Genomic DNA, 20,513 nt, shown 5'->3' on the forward strand with positions numbered 1-20,513 from the left:
CACGAATCGTAATGGAATATAAACATATGTCGGAGCCATTTCCAAGAAGTGAGAAAATTAAAGTCTATTTACATTTACCTGTAGATGGGAAAAGTTGCCAGTCGTAGCTTTTTGAGCACTTTGACTACGAGTTATGTTCAGAATTGTTTAGGAAAGAATTTTATTTGTTCGTCTCAATAATGATATATCCTCCAAAACAGTCTTCATTAAATACTGTGCACTTACGCTAATGGTTTTTTCCATCCTCGACATACTTCCGAATCTCCGTCTTTGGCGAATCTGTTAGTTCTCTCGGTAACGAGTTTTATTTCTTTTTGGGAAACGAAAAATGTCACATGTGCCACGTCTGGCGAATCTGGAAACTGGAGCATCATCATTCTTTTTTGTCAATAACACAAGAACAAAAATGGAAATGAGAGCAGATTGTTATTGTGGTGTAAAGCCATGAATTGTTTCGTCACAAATCTTCGAGACTTCCGTTCTCGGATTGCTTCCCAGAGAAAGTGTTACACTAGATATGCATCGTTCCTTCATTTCGAAAGAACAGTATATAGCTATACTACACCTCTGAAGTTTTCGAGAATAGCGGAATAAATGTTTTTATGCGTCTATTTTCGATCTACCAGCTAGAGGTCGTTTATTCCTGGTGACACTACAGAAAACCCCATAAGATTGGTTAGTCCAGTCCTATAGTGATAGTAGCCATAGTACTAGGATTTATATGGATTTTTGGCAATACATAAATCTCACAACATTTCGAATTATAGCACACCTTCGCATACGATAAAAAAATCTCTGTTTGTACCCTTAGGGGGTATTCGTGGACAACACTAACTGAAAATGAACTTATATATTGATCCAAAGTTAGCTGAAACAATTAAACAAAAATGAATCATTTAAAACATTAAGTGAATGAATTGGTGTATACGAAAGTTGTCGTCAACTAGAGAAGGGGAAAGAAATTCACACCCCGATAAAGTAGCGAATGCAATATTCGATACAATACGATGAATGAAACTCATTTTGCGCACGAAAAATACGGTACCACAGTCCAAACGAATCTGGAATTTCGTTACGCAGGCTACGAGATAAATATTTTCGCTTTAAAAATATTTAAATGTATTTTAATAACGACGTATATTTTAGACATCTTCACGTACACTGATATTTAATTACTGTTTTAAAACAAAATTTTTTTTCATATGGAGATGAACATTGTCCGAAACGCTTCGTTTCGAGTGTTATATCAATGTAACCTTGGATGTTGTGCATTTTAGTACGTAAATTTTTCTTGGAGTCAGAATTCATCTAAAATCATAAAATCACTCACTCCTGTTTTTCAAGGCATTTCACAGTGACAAATTTGGTGATTTTCTAAAATAAGCCAATTATTTTAGTTCTCACAAATTTCGTTACGTTGTCGTTATAACATAGTGACATAAGGGAATCCCCAGTACGTTTTTAGTGCACTATGTCTGCTATGGAGCATTATTTATGAAATAATACTAAGACTTCCTGATTCTTTTCCTACATCACATGTATGTAATATACAGTCAGTAGACACCAGCATCAGACTACGCCCGCAGGATTTATCTCAACTGCAACTGATGGGAGGCATTAACTTTTTGTAACTGATGCTCCCTCTTTGCGAGTTTCTTTTTTGAATTCACCAGCTTTTAAAGTATTCCAAATGTGCAATCTTTCGCTTGAGCAATCCGAGAGGAAGTCGTCTTGTGGTCTCAACAGCAACGGAAATTCATTTGCAGTTGTATTGTGAGAATACTACCATTGTGCTGACCATCCATATTTCCTGTAGGTCAAGCTGTATTTCAGAACGGGAATCTCACTACTGTGTGATTTGGTGGACTTCGGACAGTTGTGCTTACAGATAGTGGACTGCAGCTTCGTTGTTACTACGCGATGTGTGGGCTACGCAAATATCGCCGATTCTCTCCTCATTCTGGCTCTTTGTGTTGATTGCGTGTCAACATTATACATTATGTCAACGATATTTTGAGTGGCATAGGACTGGAAGGTAACTCATAATTGGAGTTACCCTATAAAAGTGTCATTACCATCCAGCGAGCTGAACGTCAAAAGCTACTCATTGTTATAGTTACAGCGGCTCTAGCCGTAGGAAGAAAATAATAACTGCATCCGTAGATGGTGGACCCGATGTGGGGAGTTAGGGGACTGTTTGAGCCATTGATACCTGATGCGATTTCAAAACGCCAAATGTCGTAAAAGTTGTCACTGTCAACACGGACCATCGAGTCAGTAAGCAGTCACCCTGCAATAAATCGCAGACTAAAGTTCACGACAATTTTTTACATTAAACATGTTAAGTGAGTTGTGCATAACGGCACAGGAAAAAATGAGTCGTTACCGGATTTCCGTTTCACCTTTCACTTGTATTAGTACTCAAAAGAAAATACTCAACGCAAGAAAAGCGCAATTCCAAGAAGGAGTTGTTCAACGTAAACGAAATTTAGTACGCGTTTTTCTGCATCTGGAAGACGATGACTATTCGAGTTTCGTCGCAGTCTGATAATTGTGGCGCGAGTACCTCCACTATGGGGTGCAGATAAGGTCTGCTTTCAGCACACGCTGTAAATGGTGTGAGTGTCAGTTTCGTGGTGAGCTGAAGCTAGTCAAGAATGGTTTTACGTAAATTTTTTCTTTATTTATAGACGCAATCACATGTTTATGACACAGTCATAACAGGTTTTTGCTATACAATGACCATCTTCAGATACTAAAACTATACAACAGAAAATTTATATTAAAACCTAAAAATAAGTGCAATATTTAACCACGCTAATTAGTAATGTAACTAAATTTCTGCGAAATACATATGGTTCCTACCTGAGGCATGCACTGAACACAGGTTCATGCCTTGTTCGAATGGCTCTGAGCACTATGGGACTTAACTTCTAAGGTCATCGGTCCCCTAGAACTTAGAACTATTTAAACCTAGCCAACCAAAGGACGTCACACACATCCATGCCGGAGGCAAGATTCGAACCTGCGACCCTAGCGGTAGCGTGGTTCTAGACTGTAACGCCTAGAACCGCTCGGTCACATCGGACGGCTCATGCGTTGTCAAACTAGCTATAAAATGTAAAACACCTGTCTTATCTAGATATAAAAATTTTGTTATATTTTGCTCGCCTTCTTTGCGCTAGATGCGTGCGTCCTCTAAGCCTAAAATTAACAAATTTACTATTAATATTTAGGAGAAATGTACATAAAATTTAAGATTATAGAGCAGATCGTTAAATTAGTAAAATAATGTTTCAGAACAAGGAGAAAACATGGCTATAGATGCAAATAATAGTAGCACTTGTAGAGTGTATTACTGACGCCCGATGGCGCTGTATTTCCTGCTGTTACCAGTTTATGCCGTTATATTGGTACGTCAGGGACGACACGGGCAGGAAGACGAGTGTAGTGCTCTGCTGCAGGTGGATGGCACGCTCCTCCGTCTTTGAGATTGTTGACATCTGCACTGTCTAGTGCAGATGTCCTCTTATAGATGACGCGCGCGTCTAGCCCAAAGAGGGTGAACAAAATATAATAGATTTTTTATATCTATATAAGACCGGTGTTTTCCATTTTATAGGTAGTTCGACAACGCGTGAACCTGTGTTCAGTGTATGCCGCCTTTAGGATTGAGCTATATGTATTTCGCATAAATTTAGCTACATTACTAATAACCGTGGTTAAATATTGCACTTATTTTTAAGTTTTAATATAAATTTGCTGTTGTATTACTTTAGTATCTGAAGATGGTCCTTGTATGGCCGAAACCGGTTATGACTGTGTCATAAACATGTGATTCCGTCTATAAATAAACAAAAAAAATATTTACAAAAGAATCAGTCACGTACTCCATAAACAAAATGTGTTCTCCAAAATGCTTGTAAGGCGATAAAGCTGCAATTACCAACACCTTACCGAGCTAGACCGAGTCTCGTAAGAGAGCTACGAGAAGCTGAATGTTTCTTCTGTGATATTGGAAAAAGACTTGGCAGGAAACTGGCCACTGTATGTGATCGCTGGCAGCGGTGGTCATTGAAGCGAACGGTCGCAAGGAGACCGGGCTCCGGAGAGCAGAGTGGCACTACGAAGAGCGAAGACCATTGTGTTCGGCGTATAGCTCTGACGTATCATACTGCGTTGCAGCAACAATCTGAGCAGCAGATTGCAGCACAGTGACAAAACTAACTGTTACAAAACGGTTACTTCACGGAGAGCTCCGAGCCAGACGACCTGTAGCGTGCATTTTTTCACTGACACCAAAGCACCGCAATTTGCGACTTCCGCGAGAGCCCACTGGAGTGCAGGGTGGAAGTCTCTTGTGTTCTCTGAGGAAATCTGGTTCTGCCTCATTGCCAATGATGGCCGTATGCTGGTTGGAAGGTGGCCAGTTGAGGGCCTGGAAGCAAACGGTCTGCGTGCTAGATACTCAGGGCGTACACCTGGAGTTACGGTCCGGGGCGCGATTTCGTGTGACAGCAGGAGCACTATCTTGGTCATCCCATGCACTCTGAAAATTTCTAATTCAGTTTGGTGATTTGACCTGCTGTGCAGCCAGTCAAAAAGGGGATTCCTCGGCGCGTTTTTCAACAGGACAGGGCTTGCCCACATATAGTTGTTGTAGCCCAAAATGCTCTATAGAGTGTCGTCATTTGCCACACAGTGTCGTCATTTAACTTAGCTTGCTCGATCATCAGATCTGTCTCCAATCTACCACACATGAGACACTGTCGGGCGAGAACTCCAGCGTCATGTGAAACCAGCATTAACAATCCTATACCTGTAATTGACCGACCAAGAGCAACCGGAATGATTTCCATCCCACAGTTCGACATCCGGCACTTGTACAACACAATTCTGCTGGTTATACCGGTTGTTAGTGTAATAGCATTTCGCATATGGAATGGTTAATCTCGCTCTTACGTCATCCTGTGATCTTTGAATGTTAACCACTGAAATATGTTACTTACACAAATGTGTTACTGAAATTTCATTGCTCTACGATAGTTACTTTTTGGTGTTGCGATCTTTTTCCGTCACTGTACTTGTCTTAGTTGGAGAGTATCAAACATCACTCCCATTACGACAAAGGACAAGCTGAATCGTTACCGGATATGATTCTCGCCTTTCTCTTGTATCGGTACTCATATCAGTACTCAGAAGAATATATTTGTCTTAGAGAATATGAAACATCACTATGTCCAATAAAAGTTTTTGCATGACTTGCTTATATGCGAACGTGTTGAGCTCATATTCAATGGGCAATAAAGCAACAGTTTTATGAAATTAAACGAAATAGCGCCAGTGTGAAATAGAAATGAAATAATTACTTGCAGTGCTTCAAATTGCAAAATAATTTGTTCACACATTTCGCGAAGAAAGCTGTAAGAAGAGTAAGAGGGATATAAAATAAGCATGCAGTCTTTCGCCCCTACTGTTCAATCTGTATATTGAAGAAGCAATAACGGAACTAAAAGAAAGATTTGTGAGTGTGATTAAAATTCACGAATGACATTGCCATCCTCAGTGAAGGTGAAAAAGAATTACAGGAGCTGCTGAATGGAATGAATATTCTAATGAGTACGGGATATGCATTGAGTGTAAGCCGAATAAGTACGAAAGTAATGGGAAGTAAAAAAAATGGAGACTGCGGGAAGATTAACATAAAAACTGATAATCATAAAGTGGAAGAAGTTTAGGAATTCTGCTACTTTGGAAGAAAAATAACCATGCCAGATATGAAAAGCAGACTTTCACAGGCAAAAAGGGATTTTACGGCCAATAAAGTCTACTAGTATCTGCCTGAATTTGAGGAACGCATTTCTGAAAATTTATGTTTGTAGCATTGCATTGTATAATAGTGAAACACGGGCTGTGGGAAATCCGAAACACGAGAATCCAAGCATTTTAAATGCGATGCTACAGAAGAATGTTGAAAATTAGGTCAACTGATAATGCAAGAAATGAGGTGGTCTTCTACGGAATCGATGAGGACAGGAATGTATGGAAAACGCTGAAAACAGGGACAGAATGATAGAACGTCTGTTAAGACATCAGAGAATAGAGGATAAAAAATACAAACGAAGACAGCGATTGGAACACATTCACCGAATAATCTAGGACGTAGGCTGCAAGTGCAGCTCTGTGTTGGAGAGGTTGGCAGAAGAGAGGAACTTTTTATGGGCCACATCGGTATTGGTAGGTCATCGGGCTCGTTGAGCTCACTATTTGTGAAGCAGTGTGGTAGGCGAGTGTTTCATCTTTGAAGAGTTTCACTTAGTTCCAGCTAATCAAGTGCTAGGTTTGTCGAGAGGCCTGGTGGCTGACTGGGTCACACGTGTCCTGAACGTTGAGGCGATGAAATGTAGTTGGACATTTTGTGAAACCATTACAGTCACTTGAAGTGTTATTAATACGGAACGAGCAAACCATTGTCACTCGGGAGATATTAGTACCTGCATATACAAATTGCCTTAATTTCTCGTCTTACTGGTGATGTACTGCGAGTGTATTCTCGTATTTCATCAAGTGGTTTTACAGAGGTTCAGAGATCCATTGCTGTTCTAAAGTTGGAAGCTGATTAGATGTACTTGTCACAGGTACTCAGTCTAATTCTGTGTACACTTAGTTCCATCATTCACTCCTGCATTTCAGGTTATTTGACGCGTTACTAGAAAACGTTTGTAAAAATTTAAATTTCTGTGACTGCTATAAACTAGATTCATGTGCTTGTGAATAGTGAAGCCGACGTAGTGTATTCCTACTGTTTGATTATTTTGAAGTTAAGAGAGAGCACTAGTTCAGTTTTGTGTTTATTCGTATACGCTCTCTTCTGTCATTTTTTTAATTACTGTGCTTAATCTTGAAGCATATGTTACATCACTCCATTCTGGGCACACCTGTTGCCAACATACCACTTCGTCAGTTCAGTGGTGGACAATACATAGAATCAAATAATTCGGTAAAATACAGTGTCTCCAACGAGTGAGTAATAGGTACCTCGCTCCTTGTACATAAAAATTTTTAGATTGTGAAATGTGAGTTTTGTCGATGACTTCTGGCAGATTTTTGTAATACGGTGTTGTATCTTTGTTCCAGGCACTACATTATGCACGCCGTGGTAGTGATAGTCTTCCGCTTTTACAATAGTATACGCAAATGTTGGCCTTTAAGTACGTGAGTAATCAACTATTTTCGTTAGGTACTTTACATTCTAGACTGTTTTGGGATTGAAGTATTCTCATTACAGTCAACGGGAATCATTCCGTAGTACCGTATTTACCTAGAAGCTAACCACATTTACGCTCAGTAATTTTAAGAGGTTTTTGAAAGTGGTTACCCTCTGATTTTCAGTAACATAGGCTGTGAATACATGTTTTACGTTGCGCGCAGTTTCGTTTAACTGTATGCTATTGTCATTAATTATTTCCTAGTCAGAGGGAGCTATAAAGTTGATTATTAGGTCATGAAAATACATACAACATAGTATAGGTTCAGTCTGTCGGGACTCAATGTAACCGCTAACGTTAGCTGACCAGTTCTTAGAAAAGTACACAACTTACAGCCTATCAGCCATAATTTACATCTCACGGTCCTGAGCTGCACTGCTCACTACGGGCGGCCAGTATGAGGCAGATATCGGTGGTATGCACCTCACGACAGCGGTTTAAATTACGAAGGAAGCGGTTGTCGTGTCCGCCATTGCGATAGACAATTTCTCTAGCTTGCAACAACTTTTTGACATAAATTGACTGGCAGATACTGAAATAGCCCTTTTCGGTATATTAGGAGACTAAACTGAGTACTCCAGCCTCATTGTCCATAGAGAGACATCGGCCTCTGGCGAAACTCGCTGAAAACGCAAGTTGTCCTGCACCTTCATTACTGAGATGTACTAGGCTCTCTACTGTGGGCCAAAGAGTAATTAGAAAAAGAATCCGATCAAAGAAGTACAAACTATGTAAATGATTGTGATAGTGCACAACTGTTTTTCAGCAGTTGACATATCCTTCAGAAATCTCTGATACGTTCTTGGATAAATCATATGACAAATAGATATTTATGTTCAGTGAATAATAGAAATCGTGTAGGGGCAGACATTCTAATGACGGACAATCCGCCGGGTCAGCTTGGGTACTGTTTAAGGGGCATAAGTAAAAAAGAAGAACGAAAAACAGTACAATTACACATTTAAGGAACGAGAGCAACAGGTTTTTGAATCTACCTTCGCAGACAATTTTGGAGGACAATTAATGCGCTATTTCACTAATTAGTGAGTCATATATAGAATATTTCATACGTTAGGAATGAAAAGCACACGATACGTGTGAATATTTTTCAGTTTGAATTATTTTACTAACTTGTTCTCAGCTATTTATTTTAATTCCGTGGTTTCACTTGCCCTGTAATTTTACTTTCTATAGTTGCACTTGTTTCACTAACCAGTTTAGTAACATCATGTGTCTCACTTGTAATAGCATTCTTGTACAAGCCAAAACTCGCGTAAAAGTGTCCACAATCGCTCCTTTGAGCTCTTCCCTCGAAAAGTTCGTCTTCAATTGACTACAGCAGTGTTCCGCCACTGTCCAACTCTCATTGGCTGTAAGCCATCTCTATCAAAAATGCATCGTTCTCAAGATCTACAGACATGATTTGAGTCAACATAACCACTTTCCCATACTAAACTAATATAGTAAAACAATATTTAAATAAATGAAGTATTATAACAATTCGGTTACATTTAGATCATTTACAACTACAAGTAATTGTTGGTTCATAAGTAAGATAACCAGTATTCTTTCGGAAGTGCGATCACGTTCAGTGACTACAGATTATCGCAAAAAATATATAAACAATTATTCGTGGCTTCTAGACAGAGTCATCTTTCGGTCTCTTTAAATTAGCAGTTTTTAAGGGGGGCCGGAACGATGAAAATGACAAAATTAACGTTTGTTTTTTTAATTATAAAGTTACTTGGAGCTTTATGAATAAAACAAATCAAGTTTAACCCTTCTAACTGAATTCTAAGTGTGTTTTTTTATCGCTGGAAAGTTGACGCGTCGCGTAAACGGTTGTAGCCACTTGGTGCGTCACCTCTGACGGCGCCGCTCGCTGGCTGCAAGCAGGGTATATTTGCGGAATTAGACAGTGTTTCATTTCCCAACGTTGTATGTCTTTGTGACAAGTGGCTGTTTATATCGGTAAACATAAACGCTATACCGTGTGTGTTGACTTATGGAGTTTGCTTTGTGTTGTTTAGCTGTTCAGTTTTACGTATTTGACGAATTTTGCTAGTACCTATTTGACGTATTTGGTTTGTGGATATCGATATGCCCCTTTTCAGCAATCGAGTGTTTAAAAAAAAGGCACAATGAGTGGAAGAGAAAATCTTTTCTTGTTTCGTAGGGAGATGCTGCTCAGACTGCTTCACAGACGACTCCAAATGAATGTGATAGAACTTCTTGCAGCAAGAAATTTTGTGACAGCAAAGAAAAATTTTAAAACTATGAAAGTGACAGTAATGATGTGAATGAATTAATTAACATTTCCTTGCTCTTTAATATTTTGAAACATAAGGTATTACGTCAAGTTTGCAAAGAAAGAGGACTGGAATTGAAAATAACTTCACACATTGGTTTGGCATGTCAAATGTCATTGAAGTGTTACAAATGTGCTGAAGAAGTTTCATTTCCTAATTCTAACAGTATTCCTCGTAGTGGTAATAGTGGAAAGAAGATGTGTATATAAATGTTAGGCTAGTGTATGTCTTGGGTTGCATTGGCAAGGGCAGTGCTGCAGGGACAATGTTATGTGGAATTATGAACTGGCCAAAACCACCAATCAAGACGTAGAATATAGATACTTAGCTTTCACGAATGATATTATAGTACAATGCTATCATCTGAGATATTATATACTGAAATTGCATGAAGCAATTAAACGTTGTTGATTCACAGGTTCATTGTGAAAATATTTAGTCACTAGAATTATTAGCTTTTGTTGTTTTTAAGATACTGATATACTGTTGTGTCAGTGGAAGTGTCCAATCTTTCTGAGATCTCAAATGTATTCAAACCTGTGTTAATACTTGATGTAAGTTATTGTAGAATCTCAAAGAGCAGTAACTTGGCCAACTTTGAGTTTGTCTGACACTCCGACATTTCTTGGAACATATTCTGTTCAAAGGCAATGCGAGAATCAGCCGTTCAAATTCCCAGCTCTGGGATTTACAGTTTCCGGCGATGCACTTATTGTCTCTGCACCTGGTTGGCAGGAAACACTCAACTATTTTGTCTGCCTGCGGCGCTCCCTGAGCCTTAGGCTAGCTAGATTTCAAGCACGCATTACATTCGCCTTACCTCATAGCAATTCTAGGCGGCCGATTAGCTCTCTTAGATAAGCGTAACGCTACACACTACAGCCCAAACGGGTCATATGACGTTCAGTGTGATTGCAGCCCAGCGATGTCCTTAGGCTGAGGCTGAAACGTCAGAGGATGCTAGAAGTGTCAAATGTTGTGAGGAACGTTGTCATGTTGCTCATCGACTACGAAATGTACGGAAATCAAAGCCGCAAGGAAAGGGAATATTTTGTTGACGCCCTGTACGCCCCCTCCTGATGCCTTTTTTTGTCGATTCCAAGAAGCAGTGTGTCCGAAATGTTTTCCTCGTCCACCCATAATGATACCGCATGATTTCAACGCCGCGTGTCGCGATTTTGACCTCTACTGCGGGGATATCAAAAGAAGGATAAAATTTTGTGTAAGAAGGGTATGACGACATTCCCATCGTGTGGCACGTCCACAGTGAGGTGGGAAGCACTGTGGTGAAATTTGGTACCAATGGGATAACATTAACTCACTTCACACCTCACATGCACTTCTGAGCTGCGTTCGCATGTGTCAACAGCTTACTGTCTGAAGCATCCCTGAGCTTGAGGGTGGTGTCGCAAGGCGTCTCGCTTTAACGCCATTACAGATGAAGGTTGAAGGCACATTGCGCTGCAGTGTTACACAGTTAAAGGGTTTCGAAAGAATTATTATATTGACCGGTCTGTGTCGTCTATACAACCACCTGTAGCATTGTACACTGAATAAAGTATCATATCACTTAAGAGTAGAAGTTCATCATATAGATTACTGGGAAAATTATATAAAAGACTTAACTCATTCTGTAGAGCAACGATGTTAGTATATTTGAGTAGTAATCACCTTGATACAAACTTTATGATAAGTTATACTCCCAAAAAAATCTAATACTTTCGTTGAGCGATGTATGAAGTGAGCGACACCCTACCGTCCTTAAACTCCAGTCGACTCTCCACTTCTCTGTCCTCGAGCCACGCGGTCTCGTAAATCCTCGGCGGGTGGAAGGATGCTGCAAAGCTGTAATTCCACCCTTGTGACTGGCGCAGCAAAATAATGTGCCGAAGACGGCGTCCTCTGCCTTCCCACTGCGCCATGATTTCGATGGAACGGAACCATGCTGTCGTCCCACTGCATGCGCCTGCTGCGCAGCCAACCCCACTAGCTCTGCTGCACTGCATGCAGCCTATGTACCCTTGCATACGGTGGGGGTAGAGGGCACCGTATATTATTTTGTTGCCAAAATGGCAAATATCATCGACTACGGGACATTTTGTCTCATTTTCTAGTAACTTAAATTAAAATCCCAACACGCCAATAACATAGCACGTCACGGCTATCCCATATTGCATGCAGCCTCTGTTCTCCGTGGATATAGGGCAGCTACCGTCTGTTATTTTGCTGCTCAGTAGCGAAACTCATCGGCTACTGTTATGTACCGAGTGAAGCAGTTAGTAAAAAAGCGTTAGTTTCATTGGTTTAAGTGCTTTAGAGACAGAAAGGACAAAGAACAAGTGCGACAGATGATTGCAAATTTTTTAGAAGTCATGTGTTTCTTATTTGTTTTGTTGCGGGCTGTCGATGAGTCGAACCCGGGACTCCAGTTGGCAGAGAAGAAGTCGGGACCCACCGGGCCGTATTTCGGCAGAAGGTCGAGTAAGTTCAACAGCGTCTAAGGGCAGTGCAGAGTGATACAGCGGTATTCGGAAGTATTCCTTTGTTCACATAATTTACAGTATTACGATAGGTGCGGCGTAGTGTCGGCGTGCCGCCCGCAGCGTTGTCTCACGAGTCCAGCCAGCTCAGCAACTCCTGGTATGCCGACACCGCTGCTCCCTCATCAAGGCCGCTCAGCTGGGAGTCGGCCGCGCTCTGCCTTGTCGCCGGCCGCCGAAGTCCCGAATCCTGCACCGCGCAGCTGCCCGCGACTCCGGAGACTGTTACAATCCGTGGTCCCCACCGCCACCCGCCCCGTTTGGCCTGCTCTGTCCGGCCATGGGACGAAGGTGGGTGTACGGGTCACTCGTGGCCCTCGGCCGCTGCTGCTCCCAGGACAGGACCATACTCGAACCCGCGCCCTCCTGGATGCGATGCTGCTAGTGGTGCCTGCCGGATGGCAACACCCGCCGCCGCCTCTGGCACTGCTCCAGCGCTGCCGCACCTCCCGCAGCGTACGCCTCGCCCAGACCCCAGTACGCCAGGTGGGAAGCGAATGTGGCCCGTCCTGGATCAGCTGCAGACTGCTGACACTGCTTTCCTTCAGGCAGATCGTCCAATCTCCAAGTACCCTGCTGCCGTTCCGTCCCGCCCCAGTGTTGTGTCCCCGGAGGCGCAATACAGCCCGAACAAGTATATAGAAATAAAGTACAGGTTTACACAGATTATTTACAACATCACTGCCAGACTGGCCCCTGTAGGCGTAGACCAGCACAGATCCGACCTGACTCTTGACTGACCTGGAACACCCCCTCAAGCTAAAAGTTCCTATTTATACTGCTTTTCCCCCTCACTTGTGACATAGAGTCAGAAACTATGGCAGGGGCAAATTCCCATACATCAGCCACTTACACATCGCCACACTCGGCTCTGACTTACTGCCTCGCCTCATACATCGCAATAAAAACAACGCGGCAGTTCCCTCCCTCTCTGTTCCACCACTCCAAACAACTCGTACGTGCTATACGCCGCTGCAGCTCTGTGCCATGTTTACTCTGCCTGGCGTACTGGCTGCCGACTATTACCACACAGTGCCAGTGGCCCCAGACTTCATTGCCCAACCGCGCCCTTAGTGAATTTTAACAAAATTCCACTTTCCCACAACTAAGACCTATGCTAGCACAGCAGTTTGTAAATCTTATTTCCTTAATGTTGTGAGAAAATTCACCGAACTTTTCAGAAGCACCTTGTATTCATCGACAATAGGATGTGTTTACTCAATTCAATCTACATTCATCGCTATAATTTTCTTATAAGTAAATTTATCCTCGGAGAATGAATGTTTTACAGCTGCAGCAGAATGTTCAGGAGGAGCATCATTTCCGACAGCCAGCATTTTCCTCATCCATCACTATCCGAAATCCGCTGTAAAGTGCATCATGGAGGGTATTTTATGTCCATATCAACGAATTTCCATTCTTCTATCTTGGTATATTAAAAGAGAGAATTGTTGACTGTATACGTCTGCATAAAACAAATGGCGACGCTATCATATATCTGAAAAAGTTACGTAGAAAATTACAGCCACTCTGCACGTCTTCACTCGCCCTCGAAAACAATGTTAAATTCTCCCAAATATCCCACTTCTTACAGAACTTTTATTAATTGCTACGATTCTAACAGCGTGTGCCTGAATTTTTTAGATTCCAAACATACGATACTAATGTTCACTCACCTGTTGAAAGTGGCGTTAACTCGTGGTCAACTCTTTTCCATACTTGAACCAAGTCCTATCACAAGATATCATACAATACTTCTATTTTGTAATGAGGTTTCCTGACATCTGGCCCATAACCGCCTGTCTCGTCAGTAAATAACCATCATCATTCTTAACTTATTGTTAACACAAATAACAATCACTGAAGCTACATTAATGTAAATGAAGAGACTCGTCTCCATAGCTGGTGTCCATAATATGGGCAACTCTCCACTCTGCCGACAGTGTCGTGTACTTGAAACGGATGTACATCGCCTGAAGTTCGAATCTTCTGCGGAGGTGTGGCTGCTGCTAAGAAAAGTGCATGTTCTTCTTCGCACGGCACCATATCCCACTTTTTAACCACAATGAAAAATTTTTTCCTTAAAATAAGACCTTCTGCGGAGGGGTGGCATTTGATAAGAAAAATGCTTCCCATTCTTCTTAACACGGCATCACATGCAGTTGTCACACAGCCGCTTTTGCTCCCGGATGAGACGAACTCAGAGTAATGCCGTTAAATTGATGAAACGAATGTCGATACAGTAACACGAGCATTGCAGATTTTTGGGCTTTGTTACAGGAACGTTGTACTCATCTTCGGCACCATCCGTGCTATCGACAATACTATGACAATTTCTTGAGCAGCTTGTTCTTGGACCAATACTATCCCAATTTCTTGAGCGGTGTGTTCTTAGACCCTCCCCGGGATGTGCCGGTCATCAGAAACTAATTTCATTGTGATCGCCCCGTTCTCAACGCATTACCAATGACAGGGACACACGAGATTTTCTTCGAGACGAAGTACACGGACCTCAACTGCAGGACAAGGAAAACAACCTGTAACTAGTCACATACATCCACACCTGAGCCGCTTTCTGCTTGTTCCGTAGGGAGAGTAGATTTTCGTATTTTTCATTGTTATACATTAAACTGTTGTTTTTCTGGTCACAAGGAAACCACTGTATAAAGTAAGCTTCGATGTTTTCCCGTATTTATCAATTTTTCGTTATTGTAAATTGTGATGATTTTGGGAAAAATGTTGATAACGCACGCATGTGTGGTGGCGCCCGACTCTAAGGTAGCCCGGTTCGAATCCCGGTGATACAACAAATTTCCATTGCCAGCATTTTTCCGGCAAGGGGAGGAGGAATGGTCGCATAATATTCCTCGTCACCAGTCTCTACTCGAAAAAAATGGTTCAGATGGCTCTGAGCACTATGGGACTAACATCTTAGGTCATCAGTCCCCTAGAACATAGAACTACTTAAACTAATCTAAGGAAATCATACACATCCATGCCCGAGGCAGGATTCGAACCGGCGACCGTTGCAGTCCCACAGTTCCAGACTGAAGCGCCTACTACCGCACGGCCAGTATCTTCTCCAATCTCCTGGATTAAATTCCAAGCATAACCACACTATTTCATGAAGTGAGGGCATGTGAAGCTGTGATTGTGATCGGTTAGTCGTATGGGACGTCAAGCTCGACTCTTGCCGTGGTTAGCAGAGAGAGAGGCGTAGGCTATGTGCTGGCATCAGGTTTCACCCTCTCCCTTACCTTCATCCAAGACAACACAAACCCAACAGTATAATGTACAATCACTCATCAGTCTTCCACGCGTTACAAACACGCGCACTTGCCACATCATAACATCCTGGAGAAAGGCAACGGTAAACCACTCCCAATTAGCACCTTACCATAAGACGTACTGCATGAGACGTAGTGCATTTCCTCCCCTACGTTCTTTCCCTGAGTATGGGACTCTTTATTATTACTTCACCACGGTTCCTTCTACGAACATCATCTGATTACGCTGCTTAGAGTCCTCATAACAACTCTTCATAAAATTGTGTCGATCTCAAGACATCTGTCGTCGTGAAGTTGGAGGTAAATCCTGGAACATGACAAGCACGTAAAGAGTTTGCCCACCGCCCGACTGGTGAACAGTGTGTGTAAGCAACGTCACATGGTGTAGTATAGTGTGGCTTAGTCTAGTGTAGCGTGTGGCCTTCATTCCGTCCATCTGGAAGGCTGACAAAGGAATATTTCTGTGCTCGCCATGCTCCTGAATGTGCTTCCAATGCTACGATACGCGAGATAATTAGTCTTCTTGAGTCACTGTACAGACAGCATTGAGTGAGGTATTGTTATGAAAACTGTTGGCAGTGTAATCTGATGTACGTTAAACTAAATCTCCCTCTGGTGACAGCGCTACGCTCCCCATTGTTACTGGTCTCATACTGAGGGCAACAATGAGCATTCCTTAACATTCAACCAATCCTTCCATAAAAATTCTATTTTATGACGTCTAAAATATTTTGCAATTATCCTTATTGTTTTTTAGCTACTATTTCGTAAGTAACTGTTTCCTATTCACAGAAGAGGAGCTAGTTGAACATTTCTCCAAGTATTCAGTGCTTTCATATTTCAGTTGTTGTAGACTTCGAGTACGAGAAGAGATTTAACAAAACTTCTTTGTGGTACAGTATACGGTACGTCCAGCTGAAAAGCTGATTAACTGGTAAATCTGTGAAAAAGTTTCAGTACTTAAACAACTGGTCGGTGCTTTGATAACGATGCCAAGTCGTTTTTCTGCTGATTAATTGGAGGAAAAGCCACAAGCGGAATAGCAACCTACCAAAAGGACGCTTATTACGCGAAGTATAACTTAAGCAGCACCGCGATCGCGACGCAGCGTGACATGTTTTATTCATTCCGCAGCTGTGCTGGCTTAGCCGTCAAGTTAGAGTATGGGAAAATCCGCAAGAGGGCAACAGCGCATGGACTTATGCGTGACTTACGTGCGGACTTACTTTTCAGACGTCCTGTTTTTAATTACCAGAACTCTCCTGTATGCATAATAGGATGCAAATTTATGAAAATAAACGAACATTATCGTAACAGAGTCCTCTCACTTGCAAATGGAAAAAGATAAAGTACAGGTCATTTCTCGCCCTAAGCCTTATGTATGCTCGGAAATTATGTTAATTAGTTTTTATCACTTCTTGCAGATTTTCAGCTGGCCCGCGATTTCCTGTCCTTGATAGATTTCGGTTAGACTGTTACTGAAGATATACTTTATCCTCCTATTGAAATAAGTTTTTTAATTTTTATTTTTATGAGAGGATCAGATTCAACGTATCTTCAGAATTAAAACATTATCCAAGTGGATGTAATTTTTTTTATGATCTGTGCAACTATCCAGTTTCAAACGTGGAAAATTGTTCAGAAATTTTGCACATCTGTTCTTTTGGAAATGGTCTGCTGTTGAAACTGACTGGTTGCGCAGACGTTAAATTACAACCTGCTTGGACCATGTTTTCATTCTTGAAATAAATACTGTGATAGTACTATTCGTTCAGTGGACAGTGACAGCCAGTAGATAGAAGTAAAACGTCCGTTGTTTTTTAGAATTGTGAAATTTTTGATTCGCTGCTGCAGAAAAATGCAATGAATGGAACAGCGGCTTCTCATCTAATGACTGCAACAGTGGCCACTCATATTACTCCTTTTGTGATTGAATGGTTTTCACCTTTAACCTTTGCGAGGAGTTAGCGCATATCTGCTGCACATTAAGTGATATTACGAGCGACTATTTCGCAAAGTGCATGAGCGCTGAATTTGACAGGGAGGTTTATGGCTGGCAAGTGACTGTGGTGTGGCCGGGCTATGAGCCGGGCTTGGAGAGCGACTGTGCGGTAATAATCAGCAGCAGTCAGTCAGATATGTCCCCAGATCGAATAGGGAGTGCAAGAAGTCAAGGAGAGCGCTGGCTAAGCGAGCTAAGGTGGTGCCTACAGTGTCTTGCAATATTGATTAAAAATGGTAAATTCTCTGAAAGTACGTAAAACACCTTAATGAGACACTTTACGAAAACTATATACAGCTTTTGAATCGTGGCGATGAGAAATGTGCCAATGGCCTTGCCGCAGTGGTAACACGGGTTCCCGTCAGATCACCGAAGTTAAGCGCTGTCGGGCTGGGCTAGCACTTGGGTGAGTGACCATGCGGTCCGCCGATCGCTGTAGGCAAGCTGGGTGCACTCAGCCCTTGTGAGGCAAAGTGAGGAGCTACTTAATTGAGAAGTAGCGGTTCCGGTCTCGTGAACTGACATACGGCCTGGAGAGCGGCGTGCCGACCACATGTCCCTCCATATCCGCATCCAGTGACCCCTGTGGACTGAGGATGACACGGCGGCCGGTGGGTACTGTTGGGCCTTCATGGCCTTTTCGGGAGGAGTTTAGTTTAGTTTAGATAAGAAGAGTTCGTTGAAAACTGAACCATGCTTGTAAATGCTTAGTTTATTAAATTATTACTATTAAAATTATTATAGCTTACAAAATGCAAAACATCTGAAGTCGACACACAAGATACACATACAAGATGATTCAGCAGCCCCTGCCCATGAGTGTTATGGAACTAGCAACGCCTTCAAATACCACGTGCAGTATTTTCAAATTCTCTTGCTCACTATGCACAAACTGTTGATCCTTCAGAAAATACACTCCTGGAAATTGAAATAAGAACACCGTGAATTCATTGTCCCAGGAAGGGGAAACTTTATTGACACATTCCTGGGGTCAGATACATCACATGATCACACTGACAGAACCACAGGCACATAGACACAGGAAACAGAGCATGCACAATGTCGGCACTAGTACAGTGTGTATCCACCTTTCGCAGCAATGCAGGCTGCTATTCTCTCATGGAGACGATCGTAGAGATGCTGGATGTAGTCCTGTGGAACGGCTTGCCATGCCATTTCCACCTGGCGCCTCAGTTGGACCAGCGTTCGTGCTGGACGTGCAGACCGCGTGAGACGACGCTTCATCCAGTCCCAAACATGCTCAATGGGGGGCAGATCCGGAGATCTTGCTGGCCAGGGTAGTTGACTTACACCTTCTAGAGCACGTTGGGTGGCACGGGATACATGCGGACGTGCATTGTGCTGTTGGAACAGCAATGTCCCTTGCCGGTCTAGGAATGGTGGAACGATGGGTTCGATGACGGTTTGGGTGTACCGTGCACTATTCACTGTCCCCTCGACGATCACCAGAGGTGTACGGCCAGTGTAGGAGATCGCTCCCCACACCATGATGCCGGGTGTTGGCCCTGTGTGCCTCGGTCGTATGCAGTCCTGATTGTGGCGCTCACTTGCACGGCGCCAAACACGCATACGACCATCATTGGCACCAAGGCAGAAGCGACTCTCATGGCTGAAGACGACACGTCTCCATTCGTCTCTCCGTTCACACCTGTCGCGACACCACTGGAAGCGGGCTGCACGATGTTGAGGCGTGAGCGGAAGACGGCCTAACGGTGTGCGGGATCGTAGCCCAGCTTCATGGAGACGGTTGCGAATGGTCCTCGCCGATACCCCAGGAGCAACAGTGTCCCTAATTTGCTGGGAAGTGGCGGTGCGGTCCCCTACCGCACTGCGTAGGATCCTACGGTCTTGGCGTGCATCCGTGCGTCGCTGCGGTCCGGTACCAGGTCGACGGGCACATGCACCTTCCGCCGACCACTGGCGACAACATCGATGTACTGTGGAGACCTCACGCCCCACGTGTTGAGCAATTCGGCGGTACGTCCACCCGGCCTCCCGCATGCCCACTATATGCCCTCGCTCAAAGTCCGTCAACTGCACATTCGGTTCACGTCCACGCTGTCGCGGCATGCTACCTGTGTTAAAGACTGCGATGGAGCTCCGTTCACGTCCACGCTGTCGCGGCATGCTACCTGTGTTAAAGACTGCGATGGAGCTCCAATTCGGCGGTACGTCCGCCCGGCCTCCCGCATGCCCACTATATGCCCTCGCTCAAAGTCCGTCAACTGCACATTCGGTTCACGTCCACGCTGTCGCGGCATGCTACCTGTGTTAAAGACTGCGATGGAGCTCCGTATGCCACGGCAAACTGGCTGACACTGACGGCGGCGGTGCACAAATACTGCGCAGCTAGCGCCATTCGACAGCCAACACCGCGGTTCCTGGTGTGTCCGCTGTGCCGTGCGTGTGATCATTGCTTGTACAGCCCTCTCGCAGTGTCCGGAGCAAGTATGGTGGGTCTGACACACCGGTGTCAATGTGTTCTTTTTTCCATTTCCAGGAGTGTATTAACATGACCTTTTTTTGGAAGAAATGTTATGTAGCTAAATTTTGTACTGGGATACTTTCTGGCTAGAGATCGTATTTTTCGAATTCTCATGAAAGTGTTATTCAAATCCGTTTTTCGTGAATAACCCAAGAACCGTGGCCTCCAGCGAAAATGTGCCCCACTGCAGAACTTATATACATTAAATTTGCGACGAGAAGGTCCAGTTTATTTTTCCTGTAGTATTAATAGTTTGTGCATGGCGAACGAGTATCAAAATATCGCGTGTGGTTTCCGAAGATGTTGAGGGTTGCATTGTACCTATCGGTAGGGGCAGCTGAATCACCTTGTATACCGAGTCTTTAAAAGCTGAAAACGTGAGCAATCAAGGCAACAATTACTTATACTATTAAAGAAATTACTTGATAGAATAAAATTATTTGGTTGGTTGGTTGAGGATTAAAGGGACCAAACTGCATTGGTCATCGGTCCCTTGTTTCATAAATACACAGAGCACAGTGAAACCATCCATTTGTCATTCGAAGCACAAGATAAAAATTCCAAGGGAAGAAAATCCCCACGGTCGATAATAAAGAAACAT

This window comes from Schistocerca gregaria, chromosome 7 (assembly GCF_023897955.1).
Source record: "Schistocerca gregaria isolate iqSchGreg1 chromosome 7, iqSchGreg1.2, whole genome shotgun sequence".
In the NCBI taxonomy this organism is placed as follows: Eukaryota; Metazoa; Arthropoda; class Insecta; order Orthoptera; family Acrididae; genus Schistocerca; species Schistocerca gregaria.